Here is a 24,814-nt window from a genome sequence, read left to right on the forward strand (position 1 = left end):
AGGGAGAGATGAGTCAATTATGGGACCATCTGGTGTCTTCTTTTTTGGTCATGGAGACTCCTAGCTGTCTCAGAATCAAAATTGTTCAGAGCCCAAATGAAGCCATCTGAGCATGTCAACTTTGTGTGTTAATTTTCTGCTTTTCCCAACGATGCTGTACATTGTTTCAATATAAATTATGATTAAATGCCCTCCTGAATGCATCAATTCAACTCATTTCCAGATATTGAGTGCCAACCTCCAACAGCTGCTGGGTGAAAAAGTTCTTTCTCACCTCACATTTTCTTCTTCTAGAGCTGCCAGTCTTGTTCTCAAATCGACAAGTTTTGGTTCCTCCACTCAGCAATTGTAAGTCCTAAGATGCATGTTGTCTTTTGGGGTTGTTGTTGTGTCATTTGTTTTGATCACTGGAGGACTGAATACAAGGCTGGGAAACTAATCACTGTCCCCCATCAGGTAATACTAATCATGGTGCCTTGTGGCCCATCCCATAACAGCATTGGACAGGGCATGCGCTCAGATCATTAATCCACATTCGCCTGTGTGGTGACAGCATCCACTTCCAGGTCCATCACCAAGTCCCACATAGTGATCTTTTTAAACCTGACCATTGCTTTCCAAATGGCCTACAGCCCATCCGTTATCATTCACATGTGCATCGCGTCAAACACAAGTATTTGCATCTGAAAAACTCATCATACCAGGTCCTGTTGGGAATCTCACTTACTTCATCATGGCATGCCTGGCACTGAAAGCTCAGACCTGAGTAGATATTCCATGTTAGATGAGAAAATTCAGTGTCTGACACAGGCAGGTCCCTTATACTCCATCATTCTGTGAATGATTGACACCCAGTTCAGGTCATCATGGAAAAGCACTCTGAGGGCTCTCTTTTCACTTTCTATCCTCTCCTGTCATGATAACTGCAATCAGGTTTCTTAGCAGGACATTTTCTGATACTCTGCACTGGTAATTGTGTATTTTTAGATACTTAAAATCCAATACTTGAGTATTGGATTCAATACTATGCCTCCTTCCAACACTATGCCTCCTTTTTGGATTGTTAATTTTTGTGCTTCTCAGCCTGTAACAAAAGTTTGAGGAATTAGGTGAGTGGAGTTCATCTTTGAGGAAAGAGGCTTGACATTTCAGATAAGGCAAGCAGAAATATTTAACCGTTTGGTTTGATGATTTTTAGTATGGCAATAAGTATCAATAAAAAAGTACAGAACCAAAAGAGACTGCAGCCTCACACTCAGTGACAAAAATGATTATCTTTTTATTGCTCAGTGTTGCAAATATTTCTAGTTTTTTTTTAAACTGCCAGTCTAAATCACTGAATAATTCATTCAACATATGAATTGCTCTTGGTCTGACAGGTGTGGTTATGTCCAATTTTCTAAGCTTGAGTCCATTGAACTCATTTGAGAACTTATGCCAATTTCAAATAATCATCTTTGTTTTAATTTTTTCTCTCAAAAAAATTGCATTTTAAGGCAGTGATTGCTTACATCATCCCAAACACATTACAGTCACTGTTGTAAAATAGGAAATGTAACAGCCAATTTACAGGCTCCACAAACAATTGTGAGATAATGACCAGATTTTTCTTCTGTTTTAGTGATGGTAGTTGAGATACAAATATTGGCCAGGATACCAGTTAAAATCCCTCTGTTCTTCTTTTGAATAGTTGCATGGGATTTTTAATGCAGAACGGAGCTGGCAGAGAAAGCCCCCGTGTTTCATGCAAAAGACCATGCATCCAACTCAAGCGCACTGAGTATCTGAATCAGTTCTCCAGTGAGTCTTCCCTTCTCAACTATAATAATTGTTTTTTAAAACCCTCTTTATAACCCCAGATGCCTTAAATGGTATCACATAGACATAGAACATTACAGCACAGTACAGGCCCTTCGGCCCTTGATGTCGTGCTGACCTGTCATACCGATCTCAAGCCCACCTAAGCTACACTAATCAGTTTGATTGGCCTTTACTGCTCTTGTGCTAATGCCTGAATATTGTTGTGGAATAGCGGACAGAACTGCACACAGTGCAGGCATGGAGTTACTGGTGTTTTGTTTGGACTTATTTCTACCATGTGCAATTTATGCTTTCTTATGTCCAGTTAGCTGTCTTATTTCTGCTGTGTACTACGCTATTTTAGTAAATAATCTATCAACATCTCTAGGTCTATCTTTGGCTTTTTCCACTGTAAATTAAGGTCATTTTGTTTCTATACCAATTTTTTATTTATTTCCCAAGTCTTATTATCTTACATCTGAGTGGCATTTTCCATTTATAGACTTACCGACTAAATTTATCAAAATTCTTTTGTATTTGCTTTGTCTGTTCACTGTCATTTGAAGTGAAATGTCATCAAAAACATCGATAGTTGTTATGAACTCTAATGGCTTTGCAATCTTTATAGAAACATTTTTTAAGTAAAATGTTTTCATTTTATTGCTTTCAAAATTTCGGAATGTATGCTGTGAAGTGATTCCATTAAACCTTGAAAATGATGCATTCTCATATTCACTATTCCAATCATTGCAGTAATGAGGAATGGTGAGGCAGCAATTAACAATCTAAAGAACCCAGGTCCATTGCATTCACACATTTATTGCACCTTTGGTGTTTATTGCTCTGCTTGTCTTTTATTTAGTGAGAAATGTTTGTGTGGAAGCATGGGCTTTAAGTGCTGTATTCAATGGAGCTAGGTGGGAGGTGAGATTTGGCTGGATACTGCTTCTTTCCAAGGAGTGGTAATTTCATTTACATTGCCACTGCACCTCATCTATGTTTAGAAAAGGAAAGAGCCCCTCATTTCTGAGGGGAGATTCTGATCAATGCTGTCTCAGAAATATGGAGTCATACCTCCATTCTGACAGTTCCTCGTGTTGCAAAGTTGGTAGAATATTTGATGTTTGTAAACTGAAAGTGGGAAGAGCATGTAGCCCCTTTAAAAGAATGTTCACATGCACGAAGAGCTCCTGAAAGTGAAACATTGTATCAAAGCATATGGACGTGCATGGAATAGTGTAGGTTAGATGGGCTTCAGATCAGTATGACAGGTCGACACAACATCGAGGGCTGAAGGGCCTGTACTGTGCTGTAATGTTCTTTGTGGCTTTGTGGTGAGTAGTGTGGAGAGAGTATAGGCAGTAATTTATTTTGTTGTTAAGGCAACCAGTTTGAAAATCAGCCAAGTAATTTAAATCAGGCACTTAGAAACTATAAACAAATTGAATTTAAATCTGATGATTTTGACAACATAGGACAAATCCTATTATAAGAGATTGACAGGGCATCAAGGGTATAAAAGAAGGAGGACATTTGAAAATCAGTGTGACAGCAACTGCCATCAGTTAGAGTTAATGACTAGCAGCCCTGAAGAGAAAACCACTGGCTCCCATAAAATTCTGTAAGCTTTCAGAAAACCATCATCTGATGGAAGTCCAAAGATGTGCATATTAGGTAGACTGGCCATGCTAAATTGCCTGTAGTGCTCAGGGATGTGTAACTCATGTGGGTTATAAGGGGGATGAGTCTGGGTGGGATTCTCCAAAGGTCGATGCGCACTTGTTGGGCCAAAGGGTCTGTTTTCATACTGTACGGATTCTATTATTCTATGATCTATGGTAAAGGCTTAGCGGCACTCTTAACTAATATTTCTGACACAAGATTTCGATGGAGAAACATGTTCCTGACTGAAGAACAGTGGAGAAGGCACCAAACATTCCAGAAGACGTAATATTGGTAAGAGATAGTAGACTAAGTTTTATTTTTTAAAATTAATTCAGTTTGTATACGTGAGACTCGTACTTATTAGAACAGCATATGATTAGAATTTTGTTTTATGTGGGAATAGTTAGTAGTTAAGAGTAGAATTGTTTGGTTTGTTGGCAGTTCTGTTAATTTGTTCACCGATGGAGTTAGACATGTAAATTGTTACTTGTTGATTATAGAGTGAGTGAAAGGATTTCATTTCACTTAACCACTCCTTTGTAACAGAGTCGGTGGGTAAGAGACAGATTATATCACTTTTCATAGTTCCTTTAATAGATTACGAAGTGAGGTGAGCTCCGCTGTGTGTTCAGTTTTAGTTATTTGCGGAGGTGTGGGTCGGTTTCTGCTTCATAAACCTTGCTGGCACTGGACTGTCAGGAAGAGGCAAGCCGTGCCCCCTTTTCACAGCAGTCCATTTTAGTACTCTGAAATGCAAAGGTCTAAAACACAAACAGCCACTTTGAAAGCTGCTGTCAAACGTTAAGTACGTAACATAAGTATGATGCTATGGTACAGGGACATAAGGAGCCAGATGCTAACAAAATAGGGTGGCAGCGAAGTAGAGAGTTAGGTGAGTAGGGGGTAGTGTGCCGCAGGGGAAGGTGCCAAATGGGAAGGGGTCCAGTTAATTGATTTAACGTCATGGGTAATTGCAGTGAAGACATTGAGGGACACTGGGTTTTTGGGACGGTGGAGAATGGTGTTGGATCCCACATTGGGGGAGGCAGGGGTGGAGAGATGGTCAGTTTCTGATGATGTGGGGGGAGGCCAGGGGCAGAGTGTGGAGTTGGGGCTGGCAGAGGCAAATTTTGTGCTGAATAGGAGACAGAGTGTTGGGTCCTGAAGAGGCAGAGGCAGGTCAGGGGCAGTTGGGGGAATGAAGGATCATGTCCAGTAAGGGGTGAGTGGATTTTCGAGAACAGGCAAAGTCAGGAGTAATCTGGAGTTATACAGATGGTGCCTGATCTGGAGTGAAGGAAGGAGTTTGGGACCTTAGGATGGCTGATGGAGGATCAGGTGTAGAGCCAGGAACAGTCTCATTGGTCTGGACTGGGATACCTAGAGGTTGGCTGGAAAGGGGTTAATGTGGGTGAGGGGGTGTTGACTCCTGAGGGAGTAGGTAGGTTAGTTGCAAAGCTGGGTATCTAATGGTATAACTTTTCCTTAGTAACTAAGTACTTAATTTTATCAGAACTCTGTGAATCCTCTGATTTCCCCAATGGAATCATCAGTTTCCAGGACAATTTTTTTGGAAGTGCTCCAATGAAGATTTCACAACATCACCATGTGCAATTTCCATCTATTTTTGAAAAATGACAGTCTGGCTTTTGCAAGATCTGAACGTATATTTCTAAATGATCTAACAAAAGGCAACATGTTGCTCTAGTTTGGGGTATTAGCTTTATAAATATAAACTAAATTATCTGCATCTTAATATTGCAGTTATCACTTGATGATTTATCGAGAAGTGAGTTTACTGACAGACTTCCAGTAGGGGATTGTGATTGAATTGACTGCAACATCAATACATTAACTGTGAATTTGAAGTCTGACTTGTATCTATACAGCTAGACAAGACACAAGGATTAACTATGGTAGCAATAATTGAATCACAAACAAATAGGCTATTTTTGGATCCCTACAAACAGATGAACATATAAATTAGGAAAAGCAGTCAGCCAATCACCCCAACAAATCTGCTCCGTTATTAGATAAGATCACGACTAATCTGATTGTGGCCTCAACTCCACTTCCCTGCTCGCCCCTGATACCTAGTGATTCACTTGCCAGTCAAGAATGTATCCAACTCAGATTTAATAATATTTAATGACCCTGCCTCCACCGCTCTTTGGAAAAAAGAGTTCCACAGACTCACAACCCTCTGAGGGTAAAATTTAACATCATGGCCACCTTAATTGGGAAAACCTCATTTTTAAACTCTGATTCCTGGTTCTGGGCTCTTCCATGAGGTGAAATATTCCTTCAGCACTCACCCTGTCAAGACCCCTCAGGATCTTACATGTCTCAATAAATCATATCTTAATCTAATTGGCAATGAGTACGGGCCCAGTCTGTCCAATCTTTCCTCATAAAATAATACCCTCATCCCAGAAAACAGACAAGTGAGCCTTCTTTTAACAGCTCATCAGGCAATTTTATCCTTAGTTAAATAAATATTGTGAGATCCACTCAGCTTCTTCAACACTTTTTGTTTTTATTTCTGCTCCCACGAATTTGTTCATTCTGAATGCAGAATTTTCAGTGATTTGTTTTTGAAATGTTAAGCTCTGTGAGTTTCATATATTTATTAATTGATGATGCTGCACTTTTTATATAAATAGTTCCTTAATGTACCCAGATTAAATTCTTGACTGAACTGCTGAGTTGAATTATGTCAAAATTCGAAAAACACGTACGAAGCCACTAGTGATGTGATTATCACTTGGAGCTTTTTCATTGACAGCCAAAGGTTCACTGCTTTTCTCTAAGAGCTTGGAAGTTGTTCATGTGGGTTAATATAAATATCATTAATTTATTGCATGAAATTCAGAGGCATCAAGGTTAAGAGATTATGGCTGGAAAGGGCTTCAGAAATCAATACAATACAGAATAATTATGCTGCTTTCAGCGGAAGAGATTCGAAATATCTGCATATTTTACAGCATGAAAAATGAATGGGATTCCCAGGAGAAGGCGCAGTTGACCTGTTTGCAAAATGTGAGAGGGAGCAGGTATAAGCAGTCATAAATAAAAAAACATACTTATTATTCAGATTTGTTAAGAATGATGAAACATTACAAAGAAAGTTTGGAAGAATTTATGTATTTGCTACATTATTTTGGATCCCAACTTGTGAAATAATTATAATTCCCAAAAAATGGCAGGGGTTAACTTATTAACAAGAATAATTCAAATAGAAAAGGAAAGCAGCTGATAACTAACCATATTCTTTAGTAGTCTTCCAATTAAATGTGTGCTGAAAATAAAGTGTGAACATTGTAGCTACCAATGGATTTTGTTGTGGATATTTTCTTGCAATAAAAGTGGAAGGAAGGGACACAGGCAATCAATTTTCATGACCAAGTATTGTTAAAAAAAACATGAACTATCACATAATGGTTAGGGTGTCCTCTGGAGAATTTTATATGACAGCCTACAATAGATGTTAGACCTTGGATATACCATTAGCAGGTGCTATGTTTATTTTAATGCTCATAATGAAATCCGACTTCAGCCCTGTTCCAGTCAGGATTGTTCAATGTCTGGGTTTTCCTCAAAGCCATTCATCATTCTGACTTGGAAATACATCATTGATCCTTGTTCCCTGTTGGAGTAAAATCCTGGAACTCCTTACTCATGGAAGTGTATTCACTGTAATGCTGCAGCAATTCAAGGAAGCAGCTAACCATCACTTCCTCAAGTGCATTTAACAGCAGGCAATAAATGTTGGCTTTCCCAATAATGTTTACATCTCATGATTTTTTTTAAAAAGCTAAAAGACCTCCTTAGTCATGGGAGTTAATGGGACTGCTGGAGATTACAATAAAAATAAACTTTGCATTGCTTTGAAGTGTGGGATTTTCATGTGCATGGGCTGAATTAATGTAGCTGATGGGAACAGGCTGGGAGGCCAATGAAACTGTGGGGAAAATCTCATAGGGCCGGAATGATTTGGGCTATGGAGAGAAATCTGGGAGAATCTCACATGAAGTCGGGTGAGATTCATCTCAGAGAGTTGCATTTTCCAACAGCATTCTGGATATTGAGATGGGATTCTTAGTAGGTAGTGCTGAGACGCTTCTTAAGAGGGATTATTGCTTGTTATCCCAGCTTCAAATTTCATTTCATTTATAGACAACTTGCTATCACACCACAGGACAGATAGAAAGTAGATGCTGAGAATTCCAGACATGAACGTCATAGCAGGTACATGATGAGTATAGCTCGTCAATTGCCGGGGGTGTGGTGTGGGAATTGGGTGGGTAAGGGTGAGCAAGGAAACATGGTGCAGGAAAGAATGAGAGTGGTGGATCTTTGGTGAAAGGTGGGTGCGGTAGCAGAAGTAGAATGTCAAGTAGAAGAGAGAACATGGTAGCACTTACTCGAGCAGAGTGGAGAACTTCATTAACTTTCTTCCTTCAGAGAGACTGGGTCCAGATTGTTTAGAATTACATTCACTAGAGTTCAGAAGGATAAGGGGGAGGGGAGAGGCTCTCATAGAAAGCTATAAAATTCCAACAGGACTAGACAGGATAAATGTAGCCCAACCAAAGTTTTGTACACTTCGAACATAACCACTGTGCTCTTATATTTCCTACGTAACATTTTCAGATGGGTTATGACACACCTCAGGAGTAAGTAGGTTTTGAACCTGGGTTTTCTGGCTCAGAGATAATGATGCCACCATGGCACCATAGGAGCCCTCAAATGGTGATGGATGACCTGACTATTTTTCAATCAACCTGTTCAGACATGTTATGACACATTTCTTGAACTCAGACCTTCTGACTCAAAGGTAAAGATACTACCATTGTGCCACACGTCATTCCACCACTTTGCTCTTATAATCAATGCCATAAATAAGAAATGTAAGTGCCCCATATGCCTTCTTAATTACCCTATTAACCTGTCCTGCTGTTTTCAGGGATTTGTGGACAAGCACCCCAAGATCTTTCTATTCCTTTTAGCTTCCTTATGTCATGTCATTCATTGAGTACTGAGGTCAACACTTGGCTTCTTCCAGTCCTTCCAAGACCATGCAAAGCGTACACTTGTGCAGTACCATTGCACCATACAGTTGTGATGACCATTTGTAGAGCCACTCTTAAAACAATTTCAGAAAATTGAGGATTCTGGATTTGGTGCTGGGAATCCCAGCATCAGACCCCACCCATCATTTTGAAATGACTTTGGAGTAATTTGACCCTGAGAATGCTGTCTAGTGCAGTGACAATTAGGCAAAGCTTTCAGATTAAGGAGAGAGAAAAATGAACCTACAGAAAGAGAAATAAAACCTGTAGTTTTAGTCATAAGTGCTGTTGTAAATCATCACTGAATCCCACAAGTATTGCAGGTAGGGGTGACAGATCACTGGAATAGCAGGCCATCTTGATGTGGACTGAGCATTCTGCTGAATAGGTGAACCTGATCTTAACATGACATCTTTTACTGTGCTGTGATAATGGGACTTACAAGCAGTTTGTCTGGGTGCTGTTGCTTTGATAAAGAAATATTGAATATCTAACGTATCATTCATAATAGAAAAGGTCTTCAAGAAATTGAGTCATAAGGCAGCTTTCTCTTGGACAAGAGGAGAATCATTATAAATAAAATGAGTGGAAGGACGTGATAGAAACAAGGTACTACAAAGTATACATTGCATACATCATACTAGTGTAAGTGCACAGTCTAAAATTAGATTATAGTATTCCTTTTACTATGCAATGATTGCAGTATGCTGCACTGCAGTTTGGAGATTGCTCTGTAGAGTATGGTTATATTTTGATATCAGGATTGATAATAATTAAAACAGTGTAGTTATAATTAGAGTTTGTACTTTTTCAGAGACTATTGAAGAGCAATGCTTGTACTGAAGATCATTTATTATATGACTGCATTCAGCAAACTACTATATAAAATGTCTGAAGAATTATTATATGTCCCATCTATTAGTGTGGTTTTAAAAAATATGCCTGTTACTTTCAGTATCAGGTGCTGTTTTCACACAAATATAACAAAAATATGACAGTATTTTATGAAGATTATGTAATTAGGCTGCGCACATTTTTTCCTAAAGATGCTAAAATGGCTTCCACAATTGTTACATCTTTCAATTTCTCCATCATTTAAATCCTTCCTAGGTCGTATGCTAGACACGGCTACTTAGGCTTACATCTCCTAGGCTGCTGCCTAATATTAGTCTTTATTAACTGTCAGCATATGGGAGAAAAATAATGTTGCATTCCTTCCATTTTCTCTCCTGACTGGGAGATCCTGCATGTTTATTTAAAGCTGTGTTGCCTTCTCCTAAAGTGTACATTCACTTTATCCACAATTCTTCTCAAACAGAACTCCCCAAACCTGCAGACTTCTGTATCTGTGGAAACACAATTGGCAAACTGCTTTCCATGCTCATGCCAACTAGATACCGTGATAATAATGTTAGAGGTCCACTGGAGACTCCTTAACCGATTTATTTCCAACGCATCGTTCTGCGTGTTCATCTCCTTGAAACAATTTCTACCCTGTATTCACTAAAGCCTTGCAGCAGGAATGGAAAATTAACATTTCTAAGGAGTAGGGGGTCAAAACTGTGCTGTAATGCTTTGTAGCAGTGTGCGCTGGCAATTGAATGCCCTATGCCACCATGCTGTTTGTTGATTATTATTCAATACATTTTCAGTGATAATGTAGCTAATCCTGCGGTGCAGGCATGCTCACACATCAGCAACAACAAATGCACTTGTCTATGGCTTTCAGTATGACAGCTAGTGCTGGTAAACATATAACTGAAAACAGAATTAAACAGATTGTGGTCTAGATAATTGCGGTAAACTGTTTGAGCATTTCTCGGAGTTCATGGCACTATTTGAATCATTTATTGATAATGAGTTGGTAAGAAGTATTTTTCACTTTAATGTTGCCTGTTTTTATATGACAAGAAATATGTTGAATTAATCTCTATGTCTGATAATAACTCTCATCTTCAATGGTCGTCATCCAATTCCAGTACAGCAGAGTTCACTGCCAAGTCACATAATGGTTTAAAAGGACTTTTATCCCTTTCTATTCCAATAACTGAATATATTAACACATAAATTCCTGTCAGAAAGGAGAAAACATTATGTGTATATGATAGCTTTCACTCAGAATACCTCATACCTTTTTTGCAACTTTTTTTTATTTTTACTGCAATCTTATATTAATGTAGCTTGTATAATATGGAAGAAATCCAAGAAATCAGTCCCCCATTTTGACCACTCTGCTGAACTTCTCAAATGGTCTGAGAAGGAGATATTAGACTTGCTTTACAGATGTAGTTTTAAAAGTGTGAATGCTATTTGGCTTATTTTTGGAGGGATGGGGGGAAAGTGGGATAAGAGTTGGGAGCAGGTGATAGCCGAGTGGTATCATTGCTAGGCTATTAATTCAGGGACCCAAGTAATGTTCTGAGGACCAGGTTCCAAATCCTGCCATTGCAGATGGTGGAATTTGAATTAAATAAAAATCTGGAATTAAGAGTCTAATGATGACCATAAAACTATTAATGATCGTCAAAAAAAGTCTAGTTCACTTTTTTCTCTAGAATTTAGAAGATTATGAGGTAATCCAGTTGAAATATTCAAGATATTAACAAGAAAGGTTAGGCTTGATAAAAATAAACCATCTGCACTGGTTGGTCCCAAGAGGCATTGTCTGAAAATTAGGGCTAGACCATTCGGGAGGGACATTAAGACACTTTCACACATAAATAGAGGCAGAGGTTTGAAACTCTATTCCACAAGCGACAGTAGATGCCATATCAGTTGTTAATTTTAAATCTGAGCGATCATTTTTTTGGTGAGAAAGAATATTATGGGGTATGGGCCAAAGTAATGTATAGGGAATTAGGCCACAGGACAGCCATGCTTTCCTTGAATTCCAGATTCAATGGGCTGAGTAACATACTCCTGTTCCTATGTTCTTACTATCCTTCAGGAAAGGAAACTGCCAACTTTACTTGGTCTGATCTACATGAGATACCAGACCCACAGCAATGCGCTTGACTCTTAACTGCCCTCTGCCAACAATTAAGATTGGGCTATAAATGTTGGCCTAGCCAGCAATACCTGCGTCCCATGAATTAATGAAAAAAAAACAAAGAACTTAAAGAGTTGGATATGAAAAACTGATAAGGAGAATCATAGAAGCCCTACAGTTCAGATAGAGACCATTGAGTCTATCGAGTCTGCACCAAACCTCCGTAGAGCATCCCACCCCGAACCAGCCTCCCACAACCCTGCATTTACCAGGGCTAACCCACCGAGTCTGCACAATCTGAGACACTTTGCAGCAATTTAACATGGACAGTACACCTAACCTGCACATTTTTGGACAGCGTGAGGAAACCAGAGTACCTGATGGAAACACATGCAGATATCACACAGATATCACCCATGGATTGGATTGAACCTAAGTCCTTGGCATTGCGAGGCAATAGTGCTAACCACTGAGCCACCATGCCGAATGTTCAGATAGGAATCCTAAACTTTCGATTGAATGAGATTTATCTCCTCCTTAAATTACAGCACTCTAATACTGTGGAATTAAAATAAATAATGGTGGGAACTCACTGAGACAATATTTTCCTGGTAATGGAATACTTTTACTAGGACCTCACTGGTGTTTGCGAAAATTTTCAATCTCCATCCTCAGTGGTTCAGTCTTTAAGTTATTAAAATGATTACATCGATTACACAAAAATGTCATTTGAATATATGTTCTTGAAATTGCCTGATTCACCATATACTTCCCTATAAATCACATTACACTGTTTCCTTGCTACCTTTTGTTCAGTGTTCATCTTGTGAATGTGCCCAGTGCATGTTGACGTCATTAAAGTTTTGTTTCAGTCACTTTACTGTCTGTTTGTCTTTCAGGTTTCTCCCAAAGTACAGCAATATTTCTTGATGGAAATGAAATTAATGTATTAATATCTAAACATATTAGTATCAGTTGGCACTGAAATCATGATGAGTAAAATAATCTAGTTTTCAGTGATTTAGCTACAAAAAGAGCAAAGATTTCAGTTGGATTTTCCCAGGCCTGCATTTCAAAGTGTCTCCTCAGGGAATTGGATGCACATTAAGGGGTGGGCAATTAATGCTGACCCAGCCAGCAAAGTCCATATCCTGTGATAATGGGAACTGCAGATGCTGGAGAATCCAAGATAATAAAATGTGAGGCTGGATGAACACAGCAGGCCCAGCAGCATCTCAGGAGCACAAAAGCTGACGTGAAGGGTGTAGGCCCGAAACGTCAGCTTTTGTGCTCCTGAGATGCTGCTGGGCCTGCTGTGTTCATCCAGCCTCACATTTTATTATCCATGTCCTGTGAATTTTTTTAAAAATGTCATTAGTTTTGACCATTTATTCTAGCAGACTTTGACAAGCTCAACACATCAGCACAACCCCCTCTCAAGTGGGTGCAACAATTATGAACACCTTTCTTGGCCTCTGGTTGTTCCGGAGGATTTGGCAGGTAAATAATTTTAACTGAAAAAAAGATGTATTTTGTCACACTTTTTCATCTTGCACTCGTCAAGACAAATATACCAAATTTATAAGCAATGATTCCTTTTTGTACAGTATGAGAAGAGCATATTAATAAGTTAAGAAGTGGACCCTACGTGGTATAGTCTTTGCCATGGAGAATAAACCAGCTAAATGATACAGATAGTTAACTGTTAGGCTTTGCTTAAATTTAATCCAGGGAATTTTGTTAGATAATCCTGAATGTGCCATGAATTAGCAACTAATTTAAGATTGTCAACTAGGCTGGCTGCATGGTACACATGTGCAAACTGGACAATACATATGGTAATACATATAGCCCTGTTCTGTCCAGGTAGGTAGAACACAAATACATATTATGCTTGATTCAATTTAGCAAAATACTGCAGATTCTAGTCATTCACTGGGTCTTAATTCAGGTCAAAGACTTAAATAATCAGAATCAATCTGAATGCTGAAATTTAAACAAAATCAGTCAATTAACTGTCAGTCATCATTTAACTGGTGTATTCTCCATGGCAATGTCTTTATTCATTTGAATGTAATTGTCAACCAATCAATGCCAATATTTACTGTTCTCATATAGTATGGTATCCTTTGTCACATACATTGGTATTTCTTACAAAGGTCCTCGTGTGCCCAAGTTGAAAAGCTTCAACAAAATTTAATTTGTGCGCTACCAAACAATTATTTGGATAATGGAATATTTTTGGCACATGGTTACCACGCTAATGTAAGGAAACATGGGAAGCATTTTACACATCAAACTTTCACAAACAACTGAAATAGAGTACCACTTAAATTGCCTTAATTATGTTAGTTGAGACAACAGGGACTTCAGCAACAGAAGCCTTCCCATCACTAATTGAGACTCATAAGTAGTCAATCAATGACTTTGTAAGGGCCTATTATGCTTTTGCTGTGATTAAAGGTTTGGCACACATTCATTGAGGGGAAGGTTGATGCAGAAAAAGACAGTGACAAGATTAAAGTATGCACCAGGCAGATAGTAGGTGCCAGGATGCTGATATATTATTAGGAAGTTGGGCAGCAAAGTTGGGGACAGAGAAGTAAGACTCAATTTTAGATAACAGTCTTGAAGTAGTTGGGAGTTATTGGTCAGAGGAGACTTTTGAGGAAAATATTGGAATAATCAAGAATGTGGTGAGAATTCTCTGATTAATATTCATTTTGGTGAAAGGACTTTTAGTGAATGAATTGGATATAAAGCAATTGAAGTATGATGATGCTGTTCCTCCTCACCAAGCTTACAACAATTTTCATTTCTTATTAATATTATTATGGTAAAACTAAAATGAATGACAATAACTTATATTTATGTTCTGTCTTTAATGTAATGAAACATCCTTTGGTGTTTCAGGTGAGCATAAAGTATGACACTGAGACACATAAGGGGATATCAGATATCAGTGAAGCACCAGAATCTCCAGTCTAGACCACGAGCAAGTTAAAAAGACTTCTTGGGTTTTAAAAGTGAATATCACTCTTGAAATGCTAGACAAAGAAAAGTAAAGAGTTTTGGAACTTGAATAGAACTGGAGGATTTTAATGAAAAGAATGAGGTCTGACACATTTGCAGCTCAGAAAGAAGCAAATTAGAAATTTCAGTGGTGTATTAACTAAAAACAGCATGAACAAACTATAAATGGATAACTAGGGTCACTCAGTGAGCTGTTAAAAGCCAGAGTTCAAAGAAGAGTTAGATAATGTTGGTGGAGGTAGGGACTTACACAACATTTAAGAATCATCTAGATGAGCATTTAAAATGCCAGGGCAAAGTGGAATAGACCAAGTGCAGGTAAATGAGATTTACTGTAGTTTAGTGTTTGTTGCTCAGCATAGACATGGTGGGCTGAAGGACCTGTTTTTATGTTGAATGATTCTATGACTCTATGAGAGTTTACAGTTGAATGAGATAGCAAGGTTTTGCACAATGTGCTTCAGTCTTAACAAGGAGCCAGTTATAATGAGGGAAGTTTGACTTTGGGGTTCAAAATGATTACTAATGTCTTGTTGACATTCAGTTGGCAAAAATCATAGCACATCCTTGACTGGGTTTGAACAGGCAGTTTACAAGGTTGCACTATGTTCAACAATGTCTAACATGAAGGCTGTGGAAAGTAGTGCAGAGTTAGACCTAGATATATGTCAAAAAGCACATGGAAGGCTATCCTCTACACACAGATACTGTAATCGAGGAGTGTATGCAGACTAGAAACAGAGAAGACAAAGTTAAATTTCGATATTATTTATGCAAAACTATTTTAAATTGCACAATATTAAAAGCAGAGTTTTTAAATAATAGTTTTGTCAGCAACGCTTCTTAAGCAGACTGAATCATTTTACCATACTTTGTGCATCCATTTAATTGCAAATCCTTTTCGAAGATTGAGGAACATTAACATTTTGTTAGGAGACAAAATCAAGGCCAGCAATCATTCCAGTTTTTGTGTAAGATGATTTGTGGGCATGAAATGGAAGAAATTGTAATTTGAAAGACCTAAGGACAAGTATCAAACATTGTGCTTAGTGCACTGGGTTGCTTTGGTACCTGAAAAAAGAAGACTGGCATTTATATGACCTGTTTCACAGCCAATGAATGCTTTAGAGCATCTGGTTCTTTGATTTGATGGTCCATACTAAGAAATGGACAGTGATCCTCTTGGCAGGAGAGCCGTAATGTGATATTGTGTACTGTACTAGCTGTAAAATCTTGTTAATATATTGTCAAGAGGATTCCTAATTTCCTGGCAATGTTCTGAAGTGGTTGAAACTGAAGAGAAGATTGAAATAGAGATGAGATAATGGGAACTGCAGATGCTGGAGAATTCCAAGATAATAAAATGTGAGGCTGGATGAACACAGCAGGCCAAGCAGCATCTCAGGAGCACAAAAGCTGACGTTTCGGGCCTAGACCCTTCATCAGAGAGGGGGATGGGGAGAGGGAACTGGAATAAATAGGGAGAGAGGGGGAGGCGGACCAAAGATGGAGAGTAAAGAAGATAGGTGGAGAGAGTGTAGGTGGGGAGGTAGGGAGGGGATAGGTCAGTCCAGGGAAGACGGACAGGTCAAGGAGGTGGGATGAGGTTAGTAGGTAGCTGGGGGTGCGGCTTGGGGTGGGAGGAAGGGATGGGTGAGAGGAAGAACCGGTTAGGGAGGCAGAGACAGGTTGGACTGGTTTTGGGATGCAGTGGGTGGGGTGGAAGAGCTGGGTTGGTTGTGTGGTGCAGTGGGGGGAGGGGACGAACTGGGCTGGTTTATGGATGCAGTGGGGGAAGGGGACGAACTGGGCTGGTTTATGGATGCAGTGGGGGAAGGGGAGATTTTGAAACTGGTGAAGTCCACATTGATACCATATGGCTGCAGGGTTCCCAGGCGGAATATGAGTTGCTGTTCCTGCAACCTTCGGGTGGCATCATTGTGGCAGTGCAGGAGGCCCATGATGGACATGTCATCTAGAGAATGGGAGGGGTAGTGGAAATGGTTTGCGACTGGGAGGTGCAGTTGTTTGTTGCGAACTGAGCGGAGGTGTTCTGCAAAGCGGTCTCCAAGCCTCCGCTTGGTTTCCCCAATGTAGAGGAAGCCGCACCGGGTACAGTGGATGCAGTATACCACATTGGCAGATGTGCAGGTGAACCTCTGCTTAATGTGGAATGTTCCACATTAAGCAGAGGTTCACCTGCACATCTGCCAATGTGGTATACTGCATCCACTGTACCCGGTGCGGCTTCCTCTACATTGGGGAAACCAAGCGGAGGCTTGGAGACCGCTTTGCAGAACACCTCCGCTCAGTTCGCAACAAACAACTGCACCTCCCAGTCGCAAACCATTTCCACTACCTCTCCCATTCTCTAGATGACATGTCCATCATGGGCCTCCTGCACTGCCACAATGATGCCACCCGAAGGTTGCAGGAACAGCAACTCATATTCCGCCTGGGAACCCTGCAGCCATATGGTATCAATGTGGACTTCACCAGTTTCAAAATCTCCCCTTCCCCCACTGCATCCATAAACCAGCCCAGTTCGTCCCCTCCCCCCACTGCACCACACAACCAACCCAGCTCTTCCACCCCACCCACTGCATCCCAAAACCAGTCAAACCTGTCTCTGCCTCCCTAACCGGTTCTTCCTCTCACCCATCCCTTCCTCCCACCCCAAGCCGCACCCCCAGCTACCTACTAACCTCATCCCACCTCCTTGACCTGTCCGTCTTCCCTGGACTGACCTATCCCCTCCCTACCTCCCCACCTACACTCTCTCCACCTATCTTCTTTACTCTCCATCTTCGGTCCGCCTCCCCCTCTCTCCCTATTTATTCCAGTTCCCTCTCCCCATCCCCCTCTCTGATGAAGGGTCTAGGCCCGAAACGTCAGCTTTTGTGCTCCTGAGATGCTGCTTGGCCTGCTGTGTTCATCCAGCCTCACATTTTATTATCTCAGAAGATTGACATAGCCTGGAATGGAGACCTAACTAATTTGTTTTGTAATTGTGGCAAAATAATATGCGTAAAGATCTTTGGCTATGTAGTTTGCACCTCTTCACTTAAATGAGTAGAATCCTACCAGTCATGGGTTTTTGTGCAGTATTGTCTTGTTTTAATTATGTTATTCTGCACTTGTTGATCAGAACCTTTTATCCTTTCCAGTAGCTCTACAATTCGCATCAGTCTAATGTAATTTCTATCCAGGAATATGCCAAATGGTGTGTATACCTAATTCACATTGAACCATGAATCTGCAGTTTGTACTCATAGCAAGTACACACTTATTTCCCTCAAGTAATCTGTCTTGCTTATATTAGAGAATTACATTTAACAAGGAACACTTCGATGGCGTGTTCTCGCTTGCAGCACTACAGAGTCTATATTTCATATTAAGAGACAGACATGATGCCATTGTACATAATTTCATCATTTAAATGTACCAATTCACAACTGGCCAACAAATTTTCCAAATGTTAACCATTTATATTGTTCCTCAAGCACTGTTGCCTACATGCCCCATGGAAAACAATTTCATTGGTGAACTTGGATATATCTAGAGGTAGTCATGCCTATTTAATTATTGACGTCAGTACTGGCCCATTTGGAACTATTGACATCTAACACTCATCCTGCACCTAGCTATTTCACCCTGTAGCTACTTTACACAAATGTTCAAGCATCTGATACAGAGGCTTAATTTATGCCTTGTATTTGCATTGCAGTTGTTGCAAGATCAAGCAATAGTTAATCCAACTTCAGTGTGTTCGATAGCATTAGGTCACAGCATGAAGCCTGGCAGAGTATGGGCTGTCAGATTCACGGTGTCACTCTGCAAGTGGCATTTTATATTTTGGCACCAGCTTCACCGTAGAAATAGGTTATATTTTCAGCTTTCCAGATGTGTAGTGGGCTGTCACAAAAATTCAATATGATAACAATCAATATGTATTAAATTAGATAATGTACACAGATCCTTGAAAGTTGCCACCCAGGTTGACAGGGCTGTTAAGAAGGCATACAGTGTTCTAGCTTTTATTAATAGAGGGATCGAGTTCCGGAACCAAGAGGTTATGGTGAAGCTGTACAAAACTCTGGTGCGGCCGCACTTGGAGTATTGTGTACAGTTCTGGTCACCGCATTATAAGAAGGATGTGGAAGCTTTGGAAAGGGTGCAGAGGAGATTTACTAGGATATTGCCTGGTATGGAGGGAAGGTCTTACGAGGAAAGGCTGAGGGACTTGAGGCTGTTTTCATTAGAGAGAAGAATGTTGAGAGGTGACTTAATTGAAACATATAAAATTATCAGAGGGTTAGATAGGGTGGATAGGGAGAGCCTTTTTCCTAGGATGGTGACGGCGAGCACAAGGGGGCATAGCTTTAAATTGAGGGGTGAAAGATATAGGACAGATGTCAGAGGTAGTTTCTTTACTCAGAGCGGTAAGGGAATGGAACGCTTTGCCTGCAACGGCAGTAGATTCGCCAACTTTAGGGACATTTAAGTCGTCATTGGACAAGCATATGGACATACATGGAATAGTGTAGGTTAGATGGGCTTGAGCTCAGTATGACAGGTCGGCACAACATCGAGGGCCGAAGGGCCTGTAATGTTCTATATCCTATTAACCTGAAGCATTGAAATCCACTTCTGAGTACAGTGAATGCACTTAGTTAATGATGAAGAATATGGTTTGGATTTAAGACTTGCATGTATTTTTCTGATTCATTCATAGGGTTAGGCTGTTGCTTGCCCATCCTTAGATGCAATTGAGATGGTTGTACTGAGCAGCCTTTTTGTCACCTGAGTGGCTTGCTAGTCATTTTAGAGTTCACAGTTTAGAGACAACCATACTTCTAAAGGTCCAATTAAATATAGGTCAGACCAGTTGATTATGGCAAGTTTCCCGCTGTACGGGGCATCAGGTAAACAGTTATTTCAACTGACCGTCCCATCATTACAGGATCACTCTCTCTTACTGATATCAGCTCTTTAATTCCAAATGCATTTAACTAACAGAATTTAAATTCCTAAGGTGTCAGAGTGAAATTTGAACTCGAGTCTTGAGCCTAGGTTTCTGGATTGTTAATTTAAGAAACACAACCACTTTGCTACTTTGCCCCTACTCTGAGACAACAAAGCTAAAATTTCTCAAATACAAAATAAAAATATTTTTCATTAATTTTGAAAAAAAAATCAGAGGTGATGAAAGAGCTAGAGGAGGCGATGAATGAATACAGATTACATAACTCTTGCAGCAGTGATCTAACACAGTTTGAAAAACTTGGATGGCAAAAACTCACTGGAATAAGGCTAAACTCTGCCTGTGCGGAGATTTGTGTTGAGTGAGTTTGAAGGGAGTGAGTGGGATTCATAATTTATTAGATTGCATTGGGTCTGTGACAAATACTTGAAATTCAGTGCAACTTTTGAATGTGTTTCTTAAACTGTTGTAAATTACATGCAGAATGAGCTCCTATGCATTGTTCTTGCTTTTAATTTTAGAACTAACACTGCTTTATCTGCAGAAGCCTGGAGACTCCCTTTCATCTGGGAGATGATTGACAGCTAAACGTTTGAGGTGCAAATGAACGTTGTAAACTGCCAGCACTTCAGCAGTCCAGGCCAGGCGTTTAATGTCATTGGTCTTCAAAAAGGGTCATTTCTGTACAGGAGTTAGTTTCTGTAATATTCTGGGCAATTTCAAACGAATATTAAGAAGGATTATTTCATTGTCATGTGTCCAAGTAATACATTCCTGATATTCCATTCTGACAACTAAAAATAGTTGATTTTAAATAGAAAAGTGAATTAAATTCTCTAGTTAATTTGAAATATATAGAAATATAGATTTATTTTGGCATAGAGTGAGGCCATTCAGCCCACTGTGTCTACATTGATTCTGCACTAAATTAAACCAAAACTAATGCCACTGCCCTGCTACACTACCTGTTTTTACTTGGGATTCTTCTGCTTATTCAAATTGTCATGGTCACTCCCTCAATATTCCTTTGTACCAAAACATTTCATGTGTTCACTCAACCTTTTATGTCAAGAAACTGCTCCTATTCTCTCAAATTTCTCTGCACCAATTTTATATTGATGACCCAGTCATCACTATCTCTAATCATACAAAGTTGTCATTATTCATGGTTTGAAACTCTCCATTAAATATGCATTTAGTTTACTCTACTCAAGAGAATATCTTGCATGAATTAGCAGCATGATGACTAAGTGCTTAGTGCTGCTGCCTCTTGGTGGCAGGGATGTGGGTTCAATTCCAGCCTCAGGTGACTCCGTGTGGAGGATTTCTGTTTGCGCATTCTCCCCATGTCAGTGTGAGTTTCCTCCCACAGTCCAAAGATGTGTAGCTTTGGTGAATCGGCCATATTAAATTACAGATAGTGCCCAGGGATGTGCAGGCTAGGTGATTAGCCATGGGAAATGCAGGATTATAGGGTAGGGGGTAGTTTGAGTGGGCTGTTCTTCAGAGAGTTGGTGTGAACTCGACGGACTGAATGGCTGCTATAATTTATTCTTGTACTTTGTGCTCCTATTTAGAAAGACAAAATATTGATTTTTTCCTCTGTTTTTCTCAGTACACAAGTACTTCAGGAACCCGGGCCCATCGTATGAAAGAACTTGCAGGATAATTAAATGTTTTAAACCCCACTGGGGAATGCTCAAAAGACTGCACAACATTACAGGAGTATCAAACAATTGTGGAAATTCTGAGTGAGTAATGGGCTATTAAAATTGATCCTCCTTCAGTCCATATATATTTTAAAATGTCTTGAGTCAATAATCCAATGTGGCTATGGAAAACAGGCAACCAAACATTGAATATGGTGGACAGGGAATCCCTGCTCACTGACTACAAAACCTGTCATATTGATAAAGGACCTATGATAAACTGACAGAGGATTTTGTCTCTTTTGCATATGCAAATAGGAAACATAATGCTTGTTTGAGACCTCTACTCAAAACTGGGCTGCTCTGAAAATGAACAGTAATGTACAAACATGATGTACATATACTTAACCAACTGCCTTTGGCCAGCACCAAAAAGGTAAATTATTGTAAAAATACAGCACAAAGTGCAACTAAAAGGAGTGGATTGCACTGCAATGTTAAAGATAAATGATCAGTTGTGAATTGATCCTCTCCTTTGGACACACTGATGGTCTGATTAGTTCCCTTAACAAAAACCTACTTGGGAAGCATAGATGGTGCAGGTGGTTAAAACACACGTCCTCTTCACATTATTCCACTTTCTGTATCTGATTTGGTGTTGATTTTTACCTCTCCAATTAATCTTTCTTTTCAGTACTGGCTGCCTTTTAGTTCTAATCCATCAATCTCAAAAGGTTGCACCATACAATCAGGCCCCAGTTACCCTATTTCCTTAACAGTAACACTCTCAGCTTGCACACACAGCAACATTGTGGGCAAAACATTGCTATGCTGAAGGTTCCAGCGACAAGTCTATGTAATGAACAATGGTGTCAGAACTCTGCTACAGCAAATTCTGGCCCATTATGAACTGAATTTGGATTATGCAGTATGCATATTTGTGTAATTCATTTAATTTCACAAAGTACATCATTACGTTTCAGTCAGCTTACTTTTGGATGGTTTACAGGTTCACAGTAAGAAGATTTCCTCCACTTCAAATAATTTTGGAGAAACAAGGGCAAATCTCAAAAGTTGAAGTAAAATATTCATTTAAAAAAAAACAGATGTTTCCGTGTGTGTGTGTGTGTGTGTGTGTGTGTGTGTGTGTGTGTGTGTAATAGAGAAAAGAGTATTATTATGGTTTCTGCTTGCATTTATACATATATAGAGTCATAGAGATATACAGCACGGAGCAGACCCCTTGTCCAACTCATCCATGCTGACCAGATAACCTAAATAAATTTAATCTCATTTGCCAGAATTTGGCCCATATCACCATAAACCCTTCCTATTTATACACCCATCCAGATACCTTTTAAATGTTGTGGTTGTATCAGTCTTCACCACTTCCTCCAGCTGCTCGTTCCATACACACACAGCCCTCTGCATGAAAAATTCACCCCGTTAGTCCCTTTTAAATCTTTCCCCTCTCATTTTAAACTTATGGCCTCGAGTTTTGGACACCGCACCTCGTATGGTAGAATGCTGCAAGGAAATGCCAAACCATACAAAATTATATGTAAAAAAAACTGTAATTTTAAATCATGCCCTGCGAAATAAAATCAACACTGTGCTTCATTTTACTAATGACAGTGAAATGAAAAAAAAAGTGTAAATGTATCAAGGGCATTTCAAATAACAGTAAAAATGTTTTTTTTAAGGAGGTCAAATTATTCCTCATATTCAAAGTCATTATTTTAGTCTACATGTTGAGAGCTTTCTATTGTCATGTCAAATAAAAAAGAGCTAAGGTGCTGATCTTTTGATTTACTTGATTATTACTCAAATAAAGAGGAATATTCTTTAACTTGCTGCTGTTTTAAGACTCAAATAGCTGCAAACAGTTGCAATCAATTTCAAAAGAGCATTAGTAATTGAGAAAGAGATGTAAATATGTCTGTACAATGGATGTGTGTTGCCATAATAATGTTGCAGCACCACCAAGGGCACCATATTATCAGGATGGGACACCTGTTTAGTTTATATTGTGACCCATCACATGCTATTGCAAATCCCCATTCCCCTCCTTCAGCCTCCTCGAGACCACCTCAAAACCCCAACCATGAACCTTGCTGTATATTTACCATTCCCCCGACCTCGAGCTCTGAGGCCGAATGGTCTGTCCTGAGTAAAGGGCTTACATTCATGCCCCTCCAGGCCCACCTCAACAAGTTCCATGCCCACCACATTGCGGAACTCTTCTTCCACAGTCTCCACCTCCTTCTTCGATAAAGACTCCCAACTAACTCTCTGGGGACTCCTTCTCCTGTCTCCAACTTCTTCCTCCTCTTGGAGGCACCCTGAAGGCTTCTTACCTGTCATGGACTTCTTCATTGCTAACTACCAATGCGGCATTGTCCACCTCAATTTCTCCAACCCCCTCACCCACTCCAACCTGTCTTGCTCTGAACATTCAGCACTCCATTCTCTCCGTACCAATCCCTGTTTCATCATCAAACTAGCTGACAAAAACAGGGCGGTGGTAGTCTACAGGGCGGACGTGTATGTCACAGAGATTGAATGCCAACTCTCCAACACCATGTCCTATTTCTCCCTTCTTCACAATCCCATCATGGCCCATCAAGCCCCATCTCCTACACTGTTCCACGACCTCATCATTTCCAGTGACCGCCCCTCCACCGCCTCCAGCCTTATAGTCCCCCAGCCCCACACTACCTGGTTCCAGCTGCTGCCCAAGATCCAGCCCAACCACCCAGGATGACACATCATCTTCGCATGCTCCTGCCCCAATGAATTCATCTCTTCCTACCTTGACTCCATTCTCTTCCCCCTTGGTCCAGGCACTCTTCACCTCCATCTGGGACACAAACCATCCCTGCCACCCCTTTGAAAACTTCCAGTTCCCAGGTCCCCAGTGCTTTAGCTTTACAACAGAGATTCAATCCCTATGTATGTCCATACTCCGCTAGGATGGCCAACAGACTGTGTCTGTTTTTTTCCTCGCCAATCAAGCCCTCCTGTCCCACCACCACCGCCCCTCCCCCCCAGCTAATACCCTCCTCTGCCTAGCTGAACTAATCCCTACCCTCAAAAACTTTTCCTTCAATTCTTTCCACTTTCTCCAAATCCACAGGGTTGCCATGGGCACTCGCATGGGCCCCAGCTACCCTTGCCTGTTTGTTCACTGTTACACCGATGACTGCATCGGTGTTGCATCCTGCACCCAGGCTGAACTGGAGCAGTTCATCAACGTCACGGGCAACTTCCACCCTGCCCTCAAATTCACTTGGTCTATCTCAGACACCTCCCTCCCCTTTCTTGACCTCTCCGCTTCCATTTCTGGCAACAGTTTATGGACCGAAATTTACTGGAAATCCCAGACTCCCGTAGTTACCTATACTACACCTCCTCCTGTTTCCCAAATTCCTTTGTCGCATTGTTCCCTTCACCACTCCTTAGTTCACGCCACGTTCCCCACCAACCACTTCAACCTGCCCAGTATATTCCGCTGTAACTGTAAAAGATGCAACACCTACCGACGCACCACCTCCTTCACCTCCATTCAAGGCCCTAAACACCTCTTCTGAGTGAGACAGAGCTTCACCTGCGCATCTCCTCC

At 40.3% G+C, this 24,814-nt stretch overlaps 1 protein-coding gene across 3 annotated transcripts in view; it reads left to right on the forward strand.

The window, feature by feature from the left end:
• Window positions 1-24,814, forward strand: part of LOC125452608 (heparan sulfate glucosamine 3-O-sulfotransferase 5) — a 254,892-nt gene that overhangs the window by 38,539 nt on the left and 191,539 nt on the right. The window contains exons 1-2 of one of the 3 annotated variants that reach the window (XM_048531248.1): window positions 12,953-13,026; window positions 21,159-21,294. The exons of 1 other annotated variant lie outside the window; for it this stretch is intronic. The gene's annotated coding sequence lies outside the window, so the exon portion shown is untranslated. Of the gene's footprint in view, window positions 1-12,952; window positions 13,027-21,158; window positions 21,295-24,814 lie in introns of those variants that run through there. One more of the 3 variants, XM_048531247.2, reaches the window with a different exon arrangement.

This window comes from Stegostoma tigrinum, chromosome 4, assembly GCF_030684315.1.
Source record: "Stegostoma tigrinum isolate sSteTig4 chromosome 4, sSteTig4.hap1, whole genome shotgun sequence".
Lineage (NCBI taxonomy): Eukaryota > Metazoa > Chordata > Chondrichthyes > Orectolobiformes > Stegostomatidae > Stegostoma > Stegostoma tigrinum.